Source organism: Triturus cristatus, chromosome 10 (assembly GCF_964204655.1).
Source record: "Triturus cristatus chromosome 10, aTriCri1.1, whole genome shotgun sequence".
Taxonomy (NCBI): Eukaryota; Metazoa; Chordata; class Amphibia; order Caudata; family Salamandridae; genus Triturus; species Triturus cristatus.
In genome coordinates this window covers 778,792,934-778,818,496 of record NC_140593.1, presented here as the reverse complement: position 1 = coordinate 778,818,496, position 25,563 = coordinate 778,792,934, and positions in this window count along the sequence as shown.

Here is a 25,563-nt window from a genome sequence, read left to right as displayed (position 1 = left end):
GTGGCTCGAAATAGCGTAATCCAGGCCAAGTGCAGTGACCGTGTTTTCTTCTCTTTGTTTTTGGGATCCTGTGGCCGGGGGCTGTACCATCACGTCCGAAGAAGACCACAAACCCAGTTTCCACCGGATATCCCGGACACCTACCCGGAGCCCGAAACCTTGGTTTTGCCTATCATCGCCTGTACTGTCCCAAGGCTTACCTTACTGTGACTGGATGCAATAAATAACGCCATCATTCAACCCTCATTGAGGCCTCCTCGCTTTGTTTTCCGCCCATCCCTCTCACAATGTATTTTTAAACTCTGCGTTCAATCATACTAAACCCAATTTCTCTATCTTATCCCAATTGAGAGTTATGCTTGTAAAATGTTACAAGGCAACTCCCATGTTAAGCCTATGGAACAGACAGCATATCAATAGTGAAAAACAAAATACACAGTATTTCACTTTCAGGACATGTCACACACACCTATACATGTCCTACCTTTCACACACACTAACCCTGCCCATGGGGGTACCTTGGGCCTCTCTTAGGGGTGTCTTACATGTAAGAAAAGGGAAGGTTTGGGCCTGGCAAGTGGGTGCACTTGCCAGGTGGACATGGCAGTAAAGGCTGTGTGTAGACACTGCAGTGGCAGGTCTGAGACACCTTTGAAAAGCCACTACTGTGGGTGGCACAATCAGTGCTGCAGGCCCACTAGTAGCATTTGATGTACAGGCTGTGGGCACACCTGGGCACATTACTAGGGACTTCCTAGTAAATCAAAGATGCCAATCATGGATACACCAATCAGTAACAGAATATACCTGGAGCACTTATACTTTAGTACTGATCAGCAGTATTAAAGTGCACAGAAACACTAATTCAGCAAAAACAATAGCAAGAGTACCACAAAAACCCGGAGGCCAGAATCAAAAAGACAGGTGATACACACCAACAGATGCCAGGTCTAACACCTCTCAAATAATTTGAACTTAATAGAGTCACCCCTATTTCACTTGTGATAATCAATTTAATTCCTTTTAATCTGGCTTTCGGGTTCTCCTCTCAACTGAAACTGTATTACTACATGCCTCTGGCATAACTGCATTGCAACACAATCACACACCTTTTTGATTATGTTACTATATGTGACAGCTGCCTTTCATACTATTGACCATGTTTCAATTGGATTAACTTATTCTGTCCATCAACGGCTCTCATCGTCCTGCTTATTGCCCATGTGTTAGCGCTCATCTTTGTCCACATTACCCCATTCATGTGAGTTCCTAAGGTTCAACCTTAAAACCACGACTTCTGTCTTTAAAGCTTGTCACTGGGTAATATTATTTCCTCTATTTGCATTTCCCATCACTAACACTGTCATGATGACAATACCCAAAGAATAATTTTACTCCTTCCTTATCACCATATGCTCTCAATCAGTTGTATAACCACTTTTCTTCAATCAGACACTAGGAGGCATTCACTTTCTCATACTCAACTCTTCCTAAGAGAAATCATCTACATCTCCTCTATTTCTGGTCATTCTATAATTGCCCAACGTATTCCTTTCCTCGTGATAATCCTTCCATCTTCTCAGTGGCAAGCATTGTGTTGTGTTATATTGTATTGTATTATAGTATATTGTACCGTATTGTATTGTATTGTATTGTATTGGATTGCATTGTATTGTATCAATTACATACCCAAAAAGTGCTCTGATTAGATTCAGATTCCTGCAGCCCTTTTGAAGTGTCTTGTTGGTCTGGAATGTAGTTTTTCTTATATGGTGCTGTCGGGTGTGGTGTGGAGGTTTAAAATTGTGCTGCTAATATGGCATGTCAAACAGGGTACTCTGCAGAAACATGATGTTTTGCAGAGCACTATGAGAATAGAAGCAGCTGCACATGCTGGAACCCTCCAGTTAGTCACATGCATGCATGCATCTTAATATGAGGTATCTGTTTCATTTTCTCTGGAGAGGCTTTTTGGTTCTATTTTCATTTCCACTGTAGCAATGGGTATTCTTTGTTTGTTTGGTAAATAGACAATATGGATTTTTGCGTGTCATATGATAGTGATGTACAATCTATACCTGGCTAACAGAACTTGCTGTATCCAGTCATGCAACCAATGTGCAGCCCATCCCACTATTAGGCATAATGGTCTAGTTTTCTGACCTGCCATGATGGCTCCCATTTTTACATTGCATACCATGTTATCAGCATACCCTCAGCAGTGTTCTCCTTGATCTACTGAGATACAGAGGCTCCTTGGATGCCGTTTACCTTCATGAAGGATGGGACAAATAGTCTGTAGGAGTACTTGTGAGATTCTTTGTGAATTCTCAACAAGTTAAATATTTACCTAAACATATGAATAAACATCAAGGGCTGTATTCACAAAGGTAAAGTTAGACTTTAGATCTAAGTTTAGACGAAAAGTTTAACTTTACAACTTTTCCGTATTCACCAAGGTAAGTTATAGCATTTTTACGACTGCATAGTTTCTGCATTGGGGCGGGTATTTCTACAATCGGGGGGGGATATTCCACCCTACGTATGGAGATTGTGCCTCGAGTGCATAAACCTCGTCCTAAGTGCAGAAACTCATCAGTCATAGAGATACTACTTCTAATTTACCTTTGTCAATGCCGAAAAGTAGTAAAGTTAGACTTTTAGTCTAAACTTAGACCAAAAGTCTAACTTTACCTTTGTGAATAAAGCCCTTGATGTTTATTACTCCGTCACAATGGTGTCGGATATCCCATCTCCCGAAATCTAAATGCCATTATTTCCTATGGAATTTATATTTCGGCAGACGAATATTCATCACCGCTGTGATGGAGTAACCCGTCCACTAAAATCTAAATCAGGCCCTTAGTCTAAACTTAGACCTAAATTCTAACTTTACCCTTACGTATTGAGCTCTGAGGGTAAATTTCCTTCTTTTGGCACCACTTTGCTGTGAAATGAATCTCAGTCCAAAGTACCTCTCTCTAGCACATCGCTGCATCTTTCCAGTATAACATTACTTGAAATTCCTCTTCAAAGATCTCAAAAGCATTTTTGATGATCTCACAATCATCCCATAAGTGACTTAAAAATACTTTACAGTAGGGTGCATGGTCAGCTGGAATCCTTAATGGCAATATTATATTTGTGCTCTTCTTGTAGTCCTGCCCTCCCTGGGTGGTTAGGCCACCAAACATTCAGTAGAACATGTGTAGCTGTGTTGGAGTCAGTAGGTGATAGACCTGCCATCCAAACTTTTTTGCTTCCCCCTTCCTGATTTCTGATTCCTTTTTTGCTGGCTTTAGGGCTGTGCGCAGTTTACCACTGCATATTTAATTTACTTTAAAGTACCTTATAGAGTGGCACTACCTGTACCCAGGGCCTATGGATGAAATGCTACTAGTACCTGTAGCACTGATTGTACCACCCACTTGAGTAGCTCTTTAAACGTGTCTCAAGCCTGCCATTGCAGCCTGTGCCACTTTGACTTGGCAAAATATACCATTTTGTCAGGCCCAAATCTTCCTTTTTAATGGATATAGGTCACCCCTAGGGTAGTCCCAGGACAGTCCAGAGGGCGGGGTGCAATGCATTTAAAAAATGGAACATATACTTTTTAGTTGACATGTCCTGGTAGTGAAAAACTCTTGACAACAGTGCAAGTTCTCACATCGCAGCTTCATAGCTCTTCGGAACCAACGCATCATCTCGACTGCATGGCACATTCTTGATGCCAAATTTTACATTGCAAACCCTCATCAAAGGGATCTTTGATGACGACCCAGGACCTTGCATCACAGTTCCACAGCTCCTCAGTGCTGACTCATTGCCTCTGTTGTGCAATGCATCCTTGAAGCGGGACTTCGCAAAGCTCCATAACCAGGATTTAAGGTACTCTTGTTCAGTGGGCCTAACTGGGTCCCTGAAGCCGGCACGCACTCTATTGCAGTCAGCCTGAACTTGCGTATTTGTCCCAGTCCAGTGCGACCAGATATCCACAGTTCTCACTTTGTGCTTTTTGGCAGTATATTTATCAAAATATTTAAACTTGCATCTCCGGTTCTACTGATTCGTTTTTTGTCATTTTGGTCTTGTTTTATTTAATAACATTTACTCTATTTATTCAAATTGGTGTGGGATTTTTCATGTGTTGTGTTTTCACCTTATTACTGTTTGAAGTGCTGCATAAATACTTCACACATTGCCTCTAGGTTAAGCCTGACTACTCTGTGCCAAGGTAGCAGAGGGTTGAGGACAGGTTCATTTGGGGATCTGCTTGTGTCTCACCCTCACAAGGATTGTCGTTGCTGGTGGTTTAGAGTTTCACCCCCTTCAACCTGTAACCCAATTTCTCACAGTAGGGTATACACCACATTGAACAGGTTTGGAGGTAATGGCTCGCATGATGAGGTTTTTTTCTCACCTTGCACTGAAGAAGTGGCGTGTGCATGGTGGTGCAGTATCTTAAAAGGCTGATGGTGGCAATCCTGAAAGTCTGAAGAGAGCTTCTCTCTGGGTTCTGTGGCGGAACCAAATCGTGGCAGAGTGATATGATGGAGTGGTGAAGCACAAGTCATCAATCTTGTTGCAGCTGAATCTGGGCTGCAGCTCCACTCCCGGAGGCTCCTGTATTCCAGTGAAATGCTAGCGGGATAGTGCAAATGTAGAGTCGTTAGCCTTGTAGTTGTCATTTAGATGCCTCACTGTTTTCTGGGGTGGTTTTCAAACCGTGCGCAGATAGTGGCCAACTGTTTTCGCGATTCGCTGACCGAGTTGTCCTAATGATACTTATGGAACAAATCTCACAGGATATTTTGGAGATTTGTTGCGCCCATTGTCTTGATTTCTTGGCAGGGGAAAAAACAACAGAAAGAGGAATATTTCATTCTGGTGGCCTTTCCATCTAAGATGGGCCTAACAGAGTCACACCTTACCTTTGGTGCTAAAGTGGGGTTGAACAAAAAAGAAAGAGTGCTTCTTGGCTCTAAAGTGCCTTAGATGTAGTGCTTGCACAGGCGTCATTGAATAGTAAAGCCTCGGTCCAAACTTCTGAAAACTAGGTGAAGGGTTTGTACAAGAAGGTGGTTGAGGTGATACATGAAAAAAGACTGCTGTTGGAATTATTTATGATTTTCTTGGGAGAAAGGATCATCGAGCCAGGAAGATTCATAGGGCCAGATGTAGGTAAAAGCAGTCTTGTGAGTCCTTAATAGCGAATTTTAGGGAATCGCTATTAAGGACTCACAAAATGCCATGTCGGTAGGAAGCTTGATATATTTTGCGATTCCTTAATATTCCTGAATTGCTAATTGCAAATTGTGATTCGCAATAAAGGAATACCTTCCAATCCATTCCTATGGGCCAAGAGGCCCATAGGAATGAATGGGAATTGCGCACGCAATTTGCGAGTACCCAATAGGTACTTGCAAATTGCGTGCGCAATTTCAAGGTTGCAAGGGTTCCAGAGGGACACCCTGTTGCACCCCTGAAATGTGGATGTGTGCACATGTGGCGCACATACATGCCCTAAGGGCATGAATGTGTGCCACATGGCACTTTTAAAAAAGCAAAAAAGTGCTTTTTCAAAGGAAATCGCAAATTACCACCAACTTGAAGATGGTGGTAATTTGCGATTCTTTAAGGCCAAATTGCACTTTCTTTTGTGCTTCTTAAATTGCATTTAAGGATTCGCAATTTGCGATTCCTTAAATGCACTCGCAAGATAGGGAATCGCAAATTTTGAGATTCCTTATTTTGCGAGGGGTTTTGTGTGCTACCTTGCACACTGCTAATTTGCAATCGCAAACGCTGTAATTCTTCGAATTTCAGCGTTTGCGATCGCAAATTGGCTTCCTACATCCGGCCCCTAGTGATATTGCTTCTTTTAAGACCTGTGTGGTTAGAAGTTTTTTGAAGATTGACTCCAGGAAGGAAATTGAGGAGTTTGTGAACCTGAGTTTACTATGAGTTGCTACTTCAATGCCTAATCATTACATCTTTGCTAAGAAGGATATGGCAGAATGCAATTGACTGGAAAGGGGAAGAGGATATTGTTTGTAGTAAGTCTATTAACGAGAGGGGCACGGTAAATGTTTACTTTTCTTTCCTGGTTTGTGTTCAGAAACCTAGAAACCATGCTTTACTTGGAATTTAAGAGAGATTGTGTGGCCAGGGGTCCTGGGCTTTCTGTTGATCTTCCAATTCGGTTGAATGTCACCCTTTACGGTAAATGTATGCTTTTAGCCAGGTAAATGCAGCAAAGTCCTGCCTTTCTACACATCCTGGAAAAGAGCGACAGGCATTTGAACACCAATACCAGTCTAACGTTTGGTCTGATTAAATGGTGTGCCATTCAGATGCCCACGCATGTGATGCAACCTGAGACTTATGGGTGGCTTACCTCTGGCACTCTTCAGGGTGATGACAGCGGGAAGAAACTTATCTCTACGGAGTCTCCTCGCTAATTTCTTTATACGGTGTCTCTCTCTCTTCCACTGTTAGCTTGCAGTGTTTCCTACGCTACTTTTCACGATTCATTTACTTTACCAAGAATTCTAAAATGAGCATTATTGATCCATTTTGTTCTGCTAGTTCTTACTTGCATTAGCATTGTATGTCATGTATTTTACCATCCTCTATACTGTTTATATTGCACAGTAAAAATAAGTGAAAATGTATTTACAGATTTGTCCGAACAGTTTTAAAAACTGAAATGCACATTTGATTATAACCCTTCTGTGAGTGTTCTTTCACCCGATAATTTGAACAGCAATGCTAGATATGTAGCATGTTTTACATGTGATGGGTTTTGTAGCGGTAATTGCTCTTTTTTTCTTACTTGTGGTATCGATTTCTCTAGAACAGATAAAGAAAATCAGTGCGTCATTAAAATAACACCAGAAAGTGGCAGCATAACAAAGGCCACCCTATCTGCTTCACATGGAGGAGTGGTGCAGACAGATTGCACTGGTTCAAAATGGAAATAAAGGGGCAGATTTATAAGCCCTGTGCGTCACTTTTGCGCCGCCGTTGCGTCACTTTTGTGACGCAGCGGCGGCGCAAAGCCAGCGCCATGCTGCAGCAGATTTACAACGTGACGCATCTAGGGAGATGCGTCACGTTGTAAAGCTTGCACCACATGTGGGCGTACCTTCACAGGGGGGGGCGTTCCAGCGCAGGAACGCCTCCGAAAAGTGGCTGAGTGAAATCTACAGGATTTCACTCAGTCACTTTTCCGGCCATGCTGCGTCAAATCCCTGCGCCTGCTTGAAGCAGGCGTAAGGATTGACGCAGCATGTTAGAGATAGGGCACCCCCGAGCCTTGCTGGATCTGCGTCGCGCTTGCGACGCAACTCCAGCAATGCGCCGCCCTTCCGCCATCAGATGCGTCACGCATCTGTTTATCCTTGCGCCACGATGCGCTGCATTGTAAATGCGGCGCATCTATTGTGGCGCAAGGGTAAACTTGCGTGACGCATCTTCCCCGGCGCATCCATGCTGATTTGCAGGGATACGCCAGGGAACATAAATCTGCCCCAAAGTGTTTTAGATAAAACGCAAGCTAAAATAAATATGTTTCTTAGGCCCCTAAGATGTGGCTGCATTGAGGGAGTAACCTTTTTATACAAGATTCTGAAAGTAAAAAACAAACCCATTACCAGTACTACTGTACGTGTGTTTTTTATTTGTAATCAGTTACTTGGTCAAGAAGGGTAAGGATATATCTGTACATCTGAAGCCCATGTATTTATCCATTTAGACTATTTCTTAAAAGTCAAGGAATGCCAAATCACCTGAGAACAAAGCAATATGGAAGCATTTTAAGAGATTTAAAATGAAACTAACCACAGTGAAATAAACAAAGCAAAACAACATATTAAAGAATAAAGAAAAAGGGAACAGTATACTTTGACAATGGAACATATTTATAATAGAATTGCTTGTAAGGATTTCATTGGCTTTATGTTGTTGGTACACCCTAAAGCTGTCACTATTCTTTAGACCCCCATATTCCAGGTACGGTAGCATGACTTGGTTTTATATTTAAAAAAGATGTTCATGATTTACTTGAATAAAAGTCATTTTTGAGAGGAGGCATTACTAAAAGTAAACGACGATTGGAATATATTTCCTTAAACCATCTACATCGGAATCATACTAATGATGCTTTCGTTTAGCTATGAGGATCATGAGCTGATATTTTGCCTCAAACCTCGACAATTCATCTCCAGCTAGCCAGGTTACAGAGCACCATCCTCCCACACTGCTCTAACTGCCCCTTTGGGTCTCAAAGTTTCCATCGCCATGTGAAAGGGTCAATGAGCTTGGACACCCCAGAGAAACTCTGAGTAGTTGATGATACCTTTTGTCAGTTACAGAAGTTGGGCAAATTACATTATTTTTCTGAAATCCAGGAGATATCATTCTCGCATTCGATTAGACTCAAGCCATATAGTTGTTGGCGCTAGGAAACACATCCTCCTCCCAGGCCACTTATTTCTGTCTTTACCTTCTCAAAGCCCAACGGTTCTACTCTGGGGGCAATAGAATAAAGCACTTTTGCTCCCCATCCTCTAACATTCATGACACTATGGGGGATATGTACAAGGAAATGTCGGAGCACGGTGTAACACCAAATTTGGCAACTCTGCGCTTCGACATTTTCAGAATGCAGGGATGTGCCTGCCATATTTACAAAAATATGGTGCACTTCCTCGTTTCCCCTAGGGCTGGTGCTAAAAAAGCTGCCTAGCGCAAGCGAAGGCACTCTTGCCCCATGTTGCAAGGGTATCTGAGCTGCAGGGGCGATTGCTTATGTGCAGGAAGAGACACCTTTAATATTTAAAGGCAATTTGCTGTTTCTATGTGTGCTGCAGAATGCAGCACACATAGAAAGAGCAAATACGAGGAGAAATTAATTATTTCTCCTCGTATCGCCATCCTAAGACCAGGTTTTACCTGGCCTTAATTTTTGGCACTGCCCCATCCTTGCAAATATGGGGCCGCGCCAAAAAGCTATGGTGTGTTGTGGTGGAACGCACACTGCAAAACCCATTGCTCGCCCCTTTGCCACAGTGGACTGCTGCAGAAAGGGGCATATTTGCAAGGTGGCGTTAAGCCACTTAACCTGGCTTAACGCCACCTTGTAGATATGAGGTATGGAGCCACGCCGCCAGAGCAGTGGCATTAGGAGTTTGTAAATATGCCCCTATATGTGTCACTCATGGGTGTGATGTCAACTGCCTCCTCATATCAAGCAGCCCTTTACAGCGTGTCCCGTATTTATATTCCTTCCATGGTCAAAGACAGCGGCCAGCAATCAGTCCGGTGAGAAAAGGCCACCAGTATGTATGAAAATTAGATGAGTTAGAGATAGGGAGCACTTTCAAATGGGGACTGGGAGTAAAAGTGTTTTTATTGCATCTCTTGGAGAATGGAATCTTTGGGTTTTGAGGAGGTAAAAACGGGGTGTAAGTGACCCCAGAAGATGACTTGTTCCCCAGCATTAACAACGTGGGACTCGAGTCTAACTAACCATTTTTGAGAATTACATTTCATGGATGAAAACAAGGCAAGGTAACCAGTGTGTAGGATGAGGTAAGCAAGAGATAGGGAGTACTTTTAAAGTGACTCTATTGAATGCTATTTTACAACCTATTCAAGTTGCTTCTAGATGTACATTGATGATGTCAATCAAAGAAGAGAGTGTTGATGATATGAAGTAGGGGAAGTGTTAAACCCTGTCACAAGATATTTAATCAATATATGTAGATAACAATGCCTCTAGTCTGGTGTGCTCTTTAATGACAAATACAATATCGATTAACACACACAACAGTCAGGGTAACCAATGTTGCCACCTTTCAGTACATTTTCATCGTCCTAGGCAGAAATTCTCAACATCCAGCTCTTCTCTCACACTCTCGATGGGACACATTTTATTATCCTTGAGTGCCCCTCTCTACCATGGGAACTTGTTTCCCACCTTGTTAACATGTCTTCTTCTTGCCAAGAAATTCCTCCCATATCTTCCTATCGCTACAAGTAATGTCTTGGTCCAACTAACGAAGCCTTGTATCCGCAGCTGCAGAGCAGAAAACATTCAAACAGAAAAATTCTCATTGTTATGTTTCAAATAGGTAACCTAATATAGGCGTAGGTACCATCATACCCCTTCACCTACATCACCTCCCCTACATTAAACAGTACCAAGCCTTTTAAGGATTAAATACCTTTTATGGACTGAACCTTTTACCTAGTTCTAGGCCTGGGTGTAGAAGGTTTTTTTTCCCTGAACAATAGAGTTCTATGACTTCATCTCTAGATAACACAGTATGAATAAATATTCATAAGGCTACTTAGAAACCAGGCAGGGACTATACACCACCGCCCTAATATCTATGCACAAGGTTCATCACACACGTCATCCTCATACCCAACAATGGCTAACACAAGAACAAGGGACAAAGGGACTCTATATACTTTTCTGTATAAATACAGCACCTCTTGCTAGCAGTAGGGCGAGGGAACCGAGACTTCCAGGCCGACACACTGACCAGAGAAGCTGAGGCTCCTGCATACAGACGCTCCAGCTGACAGCGGTCTGAACATCCAACTCAAGACCAAGAAGGGCTCTGACATTTCTCATACTTCAGATAATAGGGTTAGACTAAATTCTACAGGGACTCTTGGCTTTTACACCTACTCATATGCTAGGTACACTTAGGTACATCTAGATAGGTATCGTAGGAGTACGGACACTTTTATCATGCATTTTATAATCATGTATTTATTCATGCTTATTGCACAATGGTAGAGCTGTACTAACCGTTTATATTCATAGTACTGCTAATCATATATCTCTGCTACTGCCTAATGGTTGTTACAGCTCATATATTCTACACGAGAATAACAACTGTTCAATAAACCTTTTATTGAAATGCCCAGACTATTTATTCTGTGTATCTCTGAGATAAACTAAATGAGCACGAGTGACTGAGCGAAAAAGTAGTACATTGTTTCACGATCTTGAGGGATCAGGGTTGTCATGATCTGAGGTTGCCAGAAACTAATCTCTCCCCGATAAGAGGAGACACTAATGGCACTGTGAGCTAGCGAATGCAAAAACCGGCTAACATACGCAGCGGGGGTGCACGGCACCAGTCTGCTACCAATCCCACAGTTTATGTTATCCAAACGCGCAGGCCCTGCATGGGTACTCTAGGAACTACACGACATGGCGCCACCAACATTGATAAGGCACTTCATCAACAGTAGAATCTGAGTAGTTCAGTTGTGCTTAATCTCAGAGACCGCTACTCACAAACACCAGAGACGTCTGGAGTGGATGGGCACAAACACTGCCACAGCTGAGTAGGTGAAATATCCTATTTATTGGCTGCTGGTTAATCAAGCTTGAAGGACATAGGGTTCCTAAAATTGTGCATAACACCTTATCTTAGTTCCCTTGAACAAACTTCTTTGTTTAAAAAATGACTAAGACTGGGGCTGAAAATAACGCGTTTTTAAATCTGCACCTCCACCTAAATGCAGACGTACTAGCACCCTGAAATTACTAGAACACGGTTTAACACCTAGGGATGGTTTAGTAGCCTTTGTGATTGAGGCACACAAATCAAACAAAACAGAGGTATTCTATTTGTGGGTTACATTCCCAGAAGCAGATGCTAGAACACACACATTTCACTCTTACACAGAGGGAGATGCACCAGCGGAATATGGTCCCTGCGAGGACATAGAGGTTCTGCTCACGTACCAAGAACATTTTTACTGGTTTAAAGGTGCCCTACCCCACTTAAGACGCAAGTAAGATTAGGCCCGCTCAGAGGAGACGGGGCAACATGGCCTGTACTAGCAGGCTGCACACCGCATCCTGACATTGATGCAATGCCACAACCTAACTTATTCACACAACACAAAGATTTGATCAGAATCTACAGAAACTTGTCTCAATACATCATGAGGACTTTCACAGTCCAACCAACAACAGTTGGAACTAATGGTGCTCAATCCCAGTGTACACCAACTAAAATAACTCCACAAACATTACACGCGGTAATGGGCAAAATGCCCATGAAATGCGAACAAATACCATTCTGAGTAGCTCAGAAAAAACACAGCTTGAGGCTGTATTCCCAAATACTACCACATTTGAAAAACACAGAATGTTAACAATCTGCTTTTCCAAGGGGATAACACCACAGTTAGAGGATTGTACCACTTGGTGTACAGTCTTTGCTGCCCTATATATCAGAACTCATGGTGTTCCTTCATTACCGGTGATACCTGATGTATTGAGACAAATACAGAATGAGTACGGAGCGGAGCCTGCTCTAAACTTTGGGATGTAGTTATTAAATAACTACGAACAGGTGTCAGCCATAATACTGGCTAATATTAAAGGGGAAGCAGCATCAGTGGCAATCCGCCAACTCCTAAGGGAGTTTGCTCCTTTAGATCAACCACACGAACTACCCAAAATAATTAAAAATGCATACGCAGAATTAGGCAGAGACAGTTTGGGTGGGAAAGCTTCAGAAACACAACTGATGGACAGTCCTGGAAAGGACACTTCTAAGCAGACACCTGCTTCTTCTTCTTCTTGTAAAAAGAAGTGGCATAATAAAAAACAATCAATCTATAGAGAAAAGAGATCTCAATCCCGAGGTAGATCTCCTCCACAGGAGTCCTCTGAAAAGAGGTACACCCTTCGGAATGGGGATAATATTAGGAAACCTGACAGGTATCAGGATACTGATACACATTGCTCTCTTTCCTTTTAGGCCTCGACGAAAACTACTGAGAGAGAAGGATGGTCAGAACACAGAGAAGAGCATACACAGTCCAGAGACAAGCAACACACTCAAGAATATACTTCCAAACAAGAAGACAAGCCAAAATCAAACCCTCAATTTAAGAAAAAGAAAGTTGCAGGTCTGAAGATCAGACGTGCCCAGAATACTGAGGATGCAGCTTCTGAAGTGGGAATGGGCTCTGACAATGCTAGACAGTGCAGCAGAAGTAACAATAGCTCACCAGAACCTGATGGAATATCTGGTGACAGCGGACTTGAATGATTACATCAGGGTGGAAACACCAGGCACAAGGGTGAGCGTCCCACATAACTTACATGAGATAACACTCCAAATGGAGGTGGACAAGCCCAGGAAAGTTAAGGGTCTCTTTTGGGAAAATCTGTCATCCGGGTATGACATCCTATTAGCAGAACAAGATTGGCCACCAGCATTCATTATGGAGTCCCCAAGGGGAGAAAATTTAATTTTTCCATCTTTTTCTGATCTCGTTCCCATACATCCTAACCATGCATATGCACGGGAGTGGGCAGTAGCCCTAGCTCCAGCATTGCATAAAAATCATGCAGGGTGGGATGAGGAGTCAACCCACCACGTAATCCCATTAAAAGTTTCATCAAATGCTCAGAGGCAATATCCTATAAAGCAAGAAGCTAAAAAACAGGTCAGGGATATCCTAGATCAACTTGAATACCAGAGGGTGATCGAAAAGTGCACCTCACCAATGAACAATCCTTTGTTTCCAGTATCAAAACCCGACAATTCATATTGTCTAGTTTTTATACACTTGCACAAAGACATTTGATGTCTAAAATACACACAGTGCCGCATTGATGAATAACATCGTGCGGAAAAAGTACAAAACTACACTTGATATCTCAAATGGATTTTTCTGCCAAAATATAGTGCCTGTAAGCAGGTATTTGACTGAATTCTCAGCGTTAGGGTCCCAGCGACAATTTTGTCGACTCCCCAAGGGTAAAAGAATAGCCCGGGGGTATTTTCAGCAAGGGTAACTGAGTTACTCCAAAACTTTGATGAGGAAGCATTGTCCTATGTGGATGATATTTATCTGATGGACGATGACTTAATGAGGCACTTGACCAGGGTGAGCACCATTATTATGGCATTCGCCTCTGAGGGCTACAAATGTAACTTTAAAAAATCAAAAATAGCCCACCTCAGTGTCCTGTTTCTAGGATACGAGCTGTCAAGTGAAGGGAAAAGCCTGACAGCTAACTTTTTAGTAAAGTGTGTGCTGCTCCAACCTCCAAAAACATAAAAAAATCTACAGTCAATACTGGGGTTCCTAAATTTCAGCAGAACATATATTTTGGATTACGCAGAAAGAGTAAAACATTTCTACGATTTAATAAAACTTGACTTTTCAGTTCGACATTGGACACAGGAACATTTAAATATCCTACGTTCATTCCAAGAAGACATGATTGCTTCCAAACACTTACAGACACACGTAAATGTATGCAACTTGGTGATCCGTGTTATAGCGGGTCAATGCGGGTACACCTACCTAACCTTCAATGAAGGCGAAATAATACTGATCGCATACAAATCACAACTGTACACAAATGCAGAAATGCATTTCACTTCAACTGAAAAAATTCTGACAGAAGTTCAGACCGCTGTAGCAAGAGAAAGAGCACTGGCTCAGGGGAAACGTATAATTGTCGTAACCCCGGTACCAGCTTTAGAAGCTGTTACTACGGCGAGCATTCCAAATGCAAAAGCCTTACATCCGAGATGGATTCAATGGGCTAATTCTCTTACTGCAACGGACGTTGAATACAGATTTGGTCCAAGTCTAAAAACACAAGCATTCCTGTAATACGAACAAGAATATCCTCTACCAAATTAACTCTTGCCTCTAGATCAGTATGAATATATTATTTACACTGACAGATCTGCGCAACCCGCCATAGGGAGTAAGCAGCAATGCAGCGCAGCGTGTGCTATCGTTAAAGGTAGCATGCAGGATGGCAAGTTCCAACCAAGTTGCACTAAGACGCAATCTCTAGGAGACTACACGGCTCAGTTGGAAGAACTCAAAGCACTGATACTGGTACTCGTAAATATGGATCACAAATTCCCCACACTAATTGTGTGTGATTCATTTTACTGTGTACAGTCATACAATGAGTACTTACATCATTGGGAACTAATTGGGTTTAAAGATGCGAAAGGTGGCACAATTAAGCATAAAATGCTATTGGAACAGATAGTGGAGTTGAAAATGAACTACCAAGGGCTCACGTGGTCCATACACTGAGTCATCAGTTTGATGGCGTTCACGTTGAAGGGAATTCATTGGCTGATGAAGCCGCAAAGGGGGCTGTACGCACGGCTTCCGTAGCTGCAATCACACGCTCAAAAACAAGAATAGACGGTGATATTATGGTGGCTGTCATTGCTTCTAGCAAAGTCAGCTCTGCAGTACCTAAAACGTTTCTACTCAAGTACTCCTACAAGTTAGATGCACAAACATTCCATATGCTCAGATTCCTGGAGTGGGGGATAGGGTAATACTAAATATGGATTGTAGGCAAGGTTTAATACTAGCAGCACACAAGGGTTTGGGCTCTGCGCACACAGGCGTTACAACGACTATTTCTTCATTGAAACAGCGCCAGGTATAACAAAACAAACTAAGGACTATGTCTTGAAATATGATATCTGCCAGCAGATGAAGGGATCCACCATTACACGCCCAGCACAGACACCACTGTTGAAATCAGACAAACCTCTTGCATGTGTGTACTTGGACCACTGCGGCCCCTTACAATCTGATGAGGCTAATAAATATATCATGGTTGCAGTGAATTCATGCTCCAGATTCCTATGGGTTTGGCCTTAGCACTCAGCTGATGCTCAAACTGTTATAAAAGATTTGTGAGTCTTTATAGGGACATACACAGTTGGCATGTTACATTCTGACCATAGTTCGGCATTTAGCCCTCGGGCTTACAACGAGGCCATGGAAAGTATGGGCTTAGAATTGCGGTACTCCTCTCCACACCATCCTGAGGGAAATTCGGTTGTGGGGAGGAAAAACCGGGATTTAAAGCAATCTTTAACAGCTAGGGTATTGGGCAAGGACAGTAGTTGGGTCAATCACTTATATGGGGTACAGAGAGCACTTAATAACCAACCAAGAAGTTCTCAAGGGGTGTCACTCCATGTGAGGCCCTATTTGGGATAAGAATATTGGTACCTGATCTTGATTGTGAAGGCACTGTGGTGGATAAGAAACCATTTGATATCCATGATCGTGACGGCAAGACCTGTCTGGATCCCAAAAATCGGGGATCGTGTCAGAGAGAAAATAACGGACAAAAAATAATTTGGACCATCCTACAGAACACCTGTACATGTCTTAGCAGAACAAGGAACAAGAACTGTACTGCTCCTGCCTCTTGCCGGAAAAAAGGAGAAAAGATTTGTCTCAATTGACTTATTCAAACCACACTATGTGGCCAATACTGAACAGTAGGCCACATTGACTCCACAGTAGCAGACGCCCTCCACTCGCTACAAACCAAGAAGTTCAAACAGAAAGACTCATCACGTTTGAAGAGCCTCCTGTGTGGAATGAAGGACGATGCAACAATGCTATGGAACTCGTTCCCATGGAACCCGAACTTCAAAATAAAACTCAAAGCAACACCCAAGTTGCAATTAGACCAAATACAGACGTCTACATCAACATGCCTCAACAAATCTCTATGTAATTCCAACAATTGATTGAACTGCTTCTGGCTATTTCATTAACTTTGATACGTTTTCTTTGGATCCAAGTGAACCGGAAACAACGCCAGCCCAACAATCACACAAGCAACAGATCAAGAACTTTGTTCACTTTCTTTAAAAAACATACCTGGTATCACCTTGGGTAGAACTCTGGATGATTACTGGGATACTGTTTTTTCTTTTCTGGCTAGGCTTAATAATAACTTTTGACATGCTTATTATTGGAAGATACCTTCAGCAAAGTACTACAGCCCAAAAATTGATTTTAAAGTCACATCAATCATCACACCGTGAACAAAGAGAGTTGTCATCAGTGAACATTACAGCAGTTCCTAAACCGAACGGTATAGTTTGGGACAAGGTTGATTTCAATATATTTGGACCGACTGAACTTTTAAAAATTCCTCATTTATTTAAAATTTCTTTAAGTGACATAATTACCTCCAGTTCATTTTCTGATGATTGGGACTCTGAAACTGTTAATAACATGTTGTCTGATTTAGAAAAAACTGCTGTATTTCCGAATACTGAAATGTTAGAAGATAATTCAGACTATGACACTTTATACTGTTACCAACAATATGGTCATCATTTCTTGCACAAATCTATTTCACCTAGAAATGTTTTTGAATACCTTCAGTGGGAGCAGTGCCCTACACCACCAAAGAGTAGTTTGCATACCTTTGCACAGAAATTTTCATACTTTTCAGTTTTTAACACCACAGACCCGACCCCGTTTTATTATAAGGTTACACCAACATCGGCACTAAAAATTATGCTAACACCAAACAGATTTTCTCTGCTTCCTTTATTGCCCAACTGTCTGAACAGGGGTTTGACCTATGGAATGACACAATAGACTCAAAATCAGTCTGGGGTTCTAGAGACTAGCAAGTCCAGGAAACAGATGCGCTATTTTGAGCATGCCTCATTTCACAGCAGATTATATTTCTAAACAAAACTGTGCAACAGACATCCTGTCTTGGATTAGCCAAGATAAAAGACCTTAGCACACCTCGGTTTCCAACACCATCACAGGGGTGACTAAATTCAACTACAAAGGAAGGGGCAACAGTAGATTACATTTTACAGTACAGTAGAACATACCCAAATTGGAAAGAATGGGTGGTATGGCCCTTAGACATGAACATATGTCACAAGAGATTCTTGGGTATTACCAAAGGGTATAGTATCCACAGGCCAGACCCACGCTATGTACAAAGAGAACACCGGGATAATGACATCCTATAATATTGGGAAGTTGGGCATTGATTGGCTTGAAACCTCAACATTCACATAAGTGAAACAACACTTAGCCTTACTCTCACAAGAAATGTATTTTAGGGATTTTTTACAAGGTCCCAGGAAAACACGTCAGAAATGTTTCATATATGCTGGCATTTATGCTGCCTATAATGAAATCTGGAAAATATCCCAACAAGAGGCCGCAGAGAGAATACGGGATATAGACCATATTAACTTAGAAAAATCGTTAGCTGTGGTAGACCATGGCTTAACAATTTTGTCCTCCAGGATATATTCTTTAGGCAACATTGTGTCTTCTTCGATAGACATCCTAGAACAAGATTTGGCCATATTACAACATGGGCAATCTCAATTACATTCTATCATGTTATTGAGCTGGATGCTGCAATCTTTACGTGCAGGCTTTGTGCCTTGGCGTTTTCTAAACAGTACGTTTCTGTTTTCTGACTATAATCTGACAGATAAACAGGTCGAAATGGCACAAAGAGGAACTAAATATACAATGCTGCGTATTGAAAAACTGGACCAACTACCATTTACAGTAGCGGAAGCTTATCTATGGCCACATAACTCTACTGGTCACTACTTTTCAGTTTCAATATTGCCTTGAACAGAGGCAGGTGGGCAAATATGAAAAAATGGGTAAGGCTTACATTAAGGAATCCTGGGATTTACCATATAGATTTCGATGCCGGAGTGGGGATCGAGAAGTGCTTCTAAGTGGTACAAACTGCAAGAACGCTTTGAGCACATTGAGGACATTACGTTGCACAGTGCTTGTAATGGGTCAGTAGCAATCTTGTCCTGCCACATGAAAGGGAGTCCAGCTGCTGTGATTAAACCGGTGTTCAAGCTGCTCTTGAATGGGAGTTACTTGATGCTGAACGATCAAGGTTGCTGTGATATGCTTCCGGGCATTGCCTATCTGGTCACTGTGAACTCAAGGGTTACTTGCTGAATCTTTTACCCTACAAACAAAGTCAGGGAGGCGCCGTTATGGTCTGGGTTGAATGTTTCTTTTATACGATTTGATACTTTGAGCAGACTGAAAGCCATGCTTTTACAGCAAACTGTGCCCTTAACCTCCCCTTGAGAGACCTTTGATCTTCAAATAGCAAGGACCTTGCCCCATTCATTTAGCAGAAATGGTGGGTCGTATCTTTAATATGTCTGATAGGAGTGGTATTGTACACCTATTTAAGACCATAGGGTAAGGATTTCTTAGCACCCTTCAGACAATCATTGGAGTTATTCCAAAACTTTATAAACTCCGTATTTGGAAGTATTTTTGGAGGTCTGCCTCTGATCCTGCTCTCAATAGCTGGAATCCTGATTGTGATTTACCTGCTATGCAATGGACGGCCCAATCGCCAACAAGATGGCAAAAGCGCCCCTGGAGCGCAAATGCCGTGAACGCATGGTATAACATCTGGGCATGCCTCGCCTACGGAAACTGAGCAGCTCTTGATTCCTATCGTTTAGACCAGTCTGGATGGAACTGCATCTTACCTGTTCTTTGATGCCTGTTTTGCGGAGAAGAATGCCTGTTGGGCCTCTGTCTGACACTCGCAACGGACACGCCTGCAGACTTGAATACCAGGCTGGAACCCTTGAGGTCTCATGCTCGGCAATGTCCCCAGCGTATTCCTATCTTAACGACCGCATTCCTTTAGAATCCGCAGGTGCCTTTTGCAACTGGAGTGAGCTTTAGCTCCAATACTTGCATCACTGACACCCAGGTATCGACTACAGCACCGGCTGCCTCTACACCAAATGGTGGCAGTACTGAATATCATCTGTGCTCCATTGATGTACTTTGCAAGGTGTTACAAAGACCGTCCCCTGAAGCAGCAATCAGCAATGATGGTGCGTCTCCCAGCCAGGACATTTAATCTATAATTGGTGCATCGTGTGCTGGGAAAGAATTCGGATTTTCCCTTTTTTTCAAAACGTCACTAAATTTGGAACATTTCCTATAAATTGACACTTTCTCACTGAAAAGCATGGCCTTTTTGATGCTTGTAGAAATTCAACTTTTATAAATAAACTCAATTAGGTTTAAGGGACAATTTGAACACATTAAATTAGTAAGACTTTTCCCACCCATTTTTCTGTTTTTAAACGATCTTAACATTTTAAAAATATTTTAAAAGGCTCACTGAAAATGTTATGCACTGACACCTAGTAAAATGAGTGGTTAACTTGCATATTATCATTATTAACTATTCGAAGAGAAGTGGGTGTTATGGTTCATATAGGTAACCCAATGGAGGCCCATATAACATCATACCCCTTCACCTACATCACCTCCCCTACATTAAACTGTAACGAGCATTTTGAGGATTGAACTCCTTTTATGGACTGAACCTTTGACCTAGTTCTAGGTCTGGGTGCAGAAGGAGGGATTTCCCTGAACAATAGTGTTCTATGACTTCATCTTTAGATAACACAGTATGAATAAATATTCATAAGGCTACTTAGAAACCAGGCAGGGACTATACACCACCGCCCTAATATCTATGCACAAGGTTCATCACACACGTCATCCTCATACCCAACAATGGCTAACACAAGAACAAGGGACAAAGGGACTCTATATACTTTTCTGTATAAATACAGCACCTCTTGCTAGCAGTAGGGAGAGGGAACCGAGACTTCCGGGCCGACACACTGACCAGAGACGCTGAGGCTCCTGCATGCAGACGCTCCAGCGGACAGCGGTCTGAACATTGCTTGCAGGGTGTCCAACTCGAAACCAAGAAGGGCTATGACATTTGTTATACTTCAGGTAATGGGGTTCAACGAAATCCTAGAGGGATTCTTGGCTTTTACACCTACTCATATGCTAGGTACACTTAGGTACATCTAGATAGGCATCGTAGGAGTACGCACACTTTTATCATGCATTTTATATTCATGTATTTATTCATGCTTATTGCACAATGGTAGAACTGTACTATCCGTTTACATTCATAGTCCTGCTAATCATATATCTCTGCTACTGTCTAATGGTTGTTACAGCTCATATATTCTACACGAGAATAACAACTGTTCAATAAACCATTTATTAAAACGCCCAGACTGTTAATTATGTGTATCTCTGAGATAAACTAAACGAGCACAAGTGACTAAGCGAAAAGAAGTACATTGTTTCCATGATCTTGATGAATCAGGGATGTCATGATCTGAGGTTGCCAGAAACTAATCTTTCCCCGATAAGAGGAGACACTAGTGGCACTGTGAGCTAGCTAATGCAAAAACCGGTTAACGTACGCAGTGGGGGTGCACGGAACCAGTCTGCCACCAATCCCACAGTTTATGTTATCTAAACACGCATGTCCTGCATGGGTACTAAAGGAACTACACAACATCATGTGAAATTTCAACATTGATATTTGGAAGCTTAGGCCCTTTGATTACGCTAAGGTAACACAGCAGTTAGAGTGGACTCTGACATTTGAATATCTGTGCATGCACATTCAAAATTAATACATGTATGAAATATTAAAAAGAATAAATCATGGTTACATAAAATTGTGCTTTACTTCAAATTATTCGTATAATTTTGAGTAAGGGCTGCATTTCTATCATAGAGCTTTCCAGTAATACATTCAAAATCCCCCCTCGTTTATTAAAAGTTACAACACACAAAATAAAAAAATGCCAATCTAGTTAAAACAATGTAAAGAAGTAACGTGTAAGGCAGGAGCCAAATTAAGCTGCTCCAATCTCCCCTCTGATGGCAAATCAAGCCATCACATTAATTTCTAAATCTTTCTCAGATAACCGATTAAAACCTTGTGGTCTTAATTGCCTTTCATCTAAGTTCTTTCAGACGTTTCATATCATCATAATAATTGCTCTGGTTCTCTTCCAGTTCCCCATCAAATCTCTTTCTCTTCACTCTCTTCTTGGTCTTCATCCTTTGTTACACCTTAGAAGACACCATTACAACTATTTCACAAAATGCAATAATCACAAGAGATTTCAAAATAGAACCCACTATTCCACTTTCCAAATTTCCAAAGCAATTTCCAACTACACTCAATCCATTTCCAATTGCCTCCCATGCACCTGCTTCTGTCAACCCACTCAAATCTCTCTGCAAATCAGTAATATTCCTTATTGATTTCTGTAAATCCTTGCTGCTATCAGGAATATAAGTACAACACAGCTGAACCTTCAACATTCAGCGGTCTCCACCTTCCTTTGCAAGTAGGATGTCTAGCGCAAGTCTATTCTGCCAAGCCATGGACCTAATAGCAACCATTTTAGTATCTACAAGCAACAAAGCTCCTGCTGTACTGGTGGACAGCTTATCAACCTCAGTATACAACTTTCTAATCTTAATGTCACTCAATATCACCCCTACATTTGGAATACTTTCCCTAAATATCTCCAACAATCTCTCCATCACTAGCTACTCTTGTGGGTCTATTTTTTTGTTCCCATACAGGATGATCAAGATTCTCTACATTACATATCTCACGGCAGACTACACCTAGATAATGTGCAATACCATATTTTGGCCAATTTGAAATATGCATTTTCCCCACAATTATAGTAAACTCCAGGAATAGCAGTATCATCTCCAACTAGATATAATTTCCATTATGCTCAGGCTTTAAAAGTGTGATACCATTCACTCTTCCCTGCAAATAAAACGTCCAACTAATTCTTCTCATTCTGTATGCATATTTTCACTGCAGTTGGCAATCAAATGATATTGCTCCTGCACTTCCTGCTATTTGATGGCCGCCTTCTCTTTTGACCTGTTCGGTATTCTGGTTAATCCAGTGATGATCGTCTCTCACTTTCACACATAGAAACAAAGAGGCACATGCATCAAGCTATTTTGTGATCACAAACAGTGCGATTAGCAAAAATTGGCCCTTTACGATCGTAAAATGGCCTATTCTAATGCATGAACGTTTTTTTTAATTCACAATTTAGGTAATCACAATCTTTTGCGATTCCCGAAATTGTAAATGCCAATAGGGAAACGCAATTTGCTATTCCCTAATGGACATGCAAGAAGCCTTTCCTAAATGTAAACTGTGCATTTAGGAAACGCTAATTACCATCAACTTCAAGTTGATGGTAAACATGTGCATACTTTGAAAAATGCACAAAACTGCATTTTTCAAAGTGCCATGTTGCGCACACATACCCCAAGGGCATGTGTGTGCCTTACATGTGCATCTTTTTTTGCTAGGGGCGCCTCATGGGGGCCGTAGGTTCCCAGTTACCCTTGTCTTTGCATTACCTAATTTGCGATTACCAATTAGGTAATCGCAATTTAGGCAATGCAGGACCATTCTTACAAATGGTCCTTGAGGCCCATAGGAAAGAATGAAGTCGCAATTGCAAATAGCGATTACCTAATTGCGTTTGTGATTCTTAAGGATAATTAGAGAATTGCTATTTGCTGTTTGTTTTGTTGCATTGCATTGACCAAATAACGATTTCAAAAAATCGCTATTTGGTAATCGCAAAATGGAACTTTCATGCATGTGCCGTAAAGTCCCTATCTCTAGCTCTATTGGGCTGTCAACAACGTCTCACGACAAACCCCACAAAACCTTAGCAGACATTACAATACAGTATCTTCAACACTTTTAGTATCATCCTGGGATCTTAGGTGACGTTGGACCTAATAACAACTTGAACTTAACACGACACTTGCACGACAATCAAACGCTCCGCTAAACATTAGACCATATCCAGACAACCCGCAGGCTACGTAAAAACAACTGCAACACACAGCAATATTAATACTCACTCCTCCTCTGCTACCACCATTCTCCCCATAACCGCTGGAACTTTGCTGATCCTCCAGTCAAAAACATAGACTTGAGGGGCTTGGGTTTAAACTAGCTTCAGGTAACTTCTCTAACTGCCTCTGCTTCAAGAACTAACAATCTTCGCTATGCTACCATCTAAGAATGCTCAATTTATGGCACTGCTTTCCCCTCCTTGGTCGGTGGACCTTTATTTGTTGCATCAGAGTTAAGAGGGAGTTAAAGTCGTTGTATCCAATAACAGTGTAACAAATTAGTCACACAATACAACTAAGACTGGGCTGCTAATACTTTCCCTCTCATAGCAGCATAATGAAGTTGAGCCTGCCTCTCCACCCTTGCTCACCATGATGCCATCTTGTCTCTATTAGCCAGGAGGGGATTGCCAGACCTCTTTGAATTATCCGATGGCTGCAGGGAGTTCAAACTCATTAAACTCTTCATGTGAAAGGCACCATCTCCCCTATTCGAGATTCGTCCTGGTCGGCCGTTTCTTGGTCCTATTGCTTTTCAATGGCCTTGAAGCATAAGCATGGCTGGAGCTCACAAAACGGCATCTTCTGAGCCCGATGGCTAGTTCTGCTCCCCAAAATAAAATGCTTTGAAAGTAAAAGTAATAAAATAATTTTGAAAATTACTAAACACTACCTACACACAAATAAACTATAGGATACATGTCTTAAAATCACCAGAACTAAAGTCAACAAATTATGACCCAATAACTTCTTAGCAGGTATTCATTTTTTTATTGAATTGATTCCAAATAATTTTCTTATAAAGAAAAAAGTATTTGAACAACAATTTTTAGAAATCATGTATGCAGGCCTTTTCAGGTAAGGGTTCCATAACCCATAAACAACATACAATGGAAGCATTTTTAATACGCTTTTCCCCTTTGCAGATTTGGATAACTATAACAATGCTTTAAATTCAAACATGCAGGTGACCAAGCACACAGCAACTGGAAATTACAACAGGGCGTTACACTATTGGCATTGTTGTACATATAGTTCCATTTACAATGGCATAAAAAGATATGGTAAAACACTGCAAAGGACAGTATAATGAAGGACCACAGATGTCTCACTACTGTTTCCTTCTTGTAGTCGTTTTATTGTTTCAAATTGTAAAATTAGTCAGGCACTGTTGGAAAGAAGCAATGGAGCAGAAAGGCAGAGGGAGGAAGGAGGCAAAGAGTCACAGTGCAATAAAGACTAGAAGTGATGTCAAGGAGAATAAGATGGTACAGGTTGAATGAGAAGAGTTACATGAGCGATTAAAGTGTGGGTAACACTTTAATAAAAAAAAAACCTGGAGTACAACAGAAGAGAAAAGGTTGTTTGCAGGGCAAGAGAGTGTGGAGTGGGAGAAATGCTCAACCAGAAAATCCTGAGTTAAGACCAAGAAGGCAGCCATGGTGGTTACCACCACACAGAGGCATGAGAGCTAACCTCCTTAAAAACACAACAACATGATACCCTGAAATATATAATTCTCTGAGCAACTTCATCAGGAGGATTTAGAACGTAAATTTGCCATTTCGTATTGAATTCTTATGTCAGTTTATGTGGTTGCTTAATTCATCATGGTGAACATCATCAGAAACATTTAATTTATCTTGGGAAATTTGGGAATTTTGCTATTTCAAGAATGGTATCTGACAATATCACATTGAGGATGGCATTAGCTGTACTTATTTTTTTTTTATGTTTTATTGGAAAAAGGTCAGGTATAACAGAATCTTCCAATGGAAATTTAGACTACTTTGACCCCAATGCTCTCCTGAAGCTGAACCTCCCTCAATAAATCTCTTTGTGGGCAGAAACAGGAAATAATGAAGGAAATGACTATCCTTAATGTATGAATTTGAAAATAATGGTGGACTGGAATTGGAAACCATA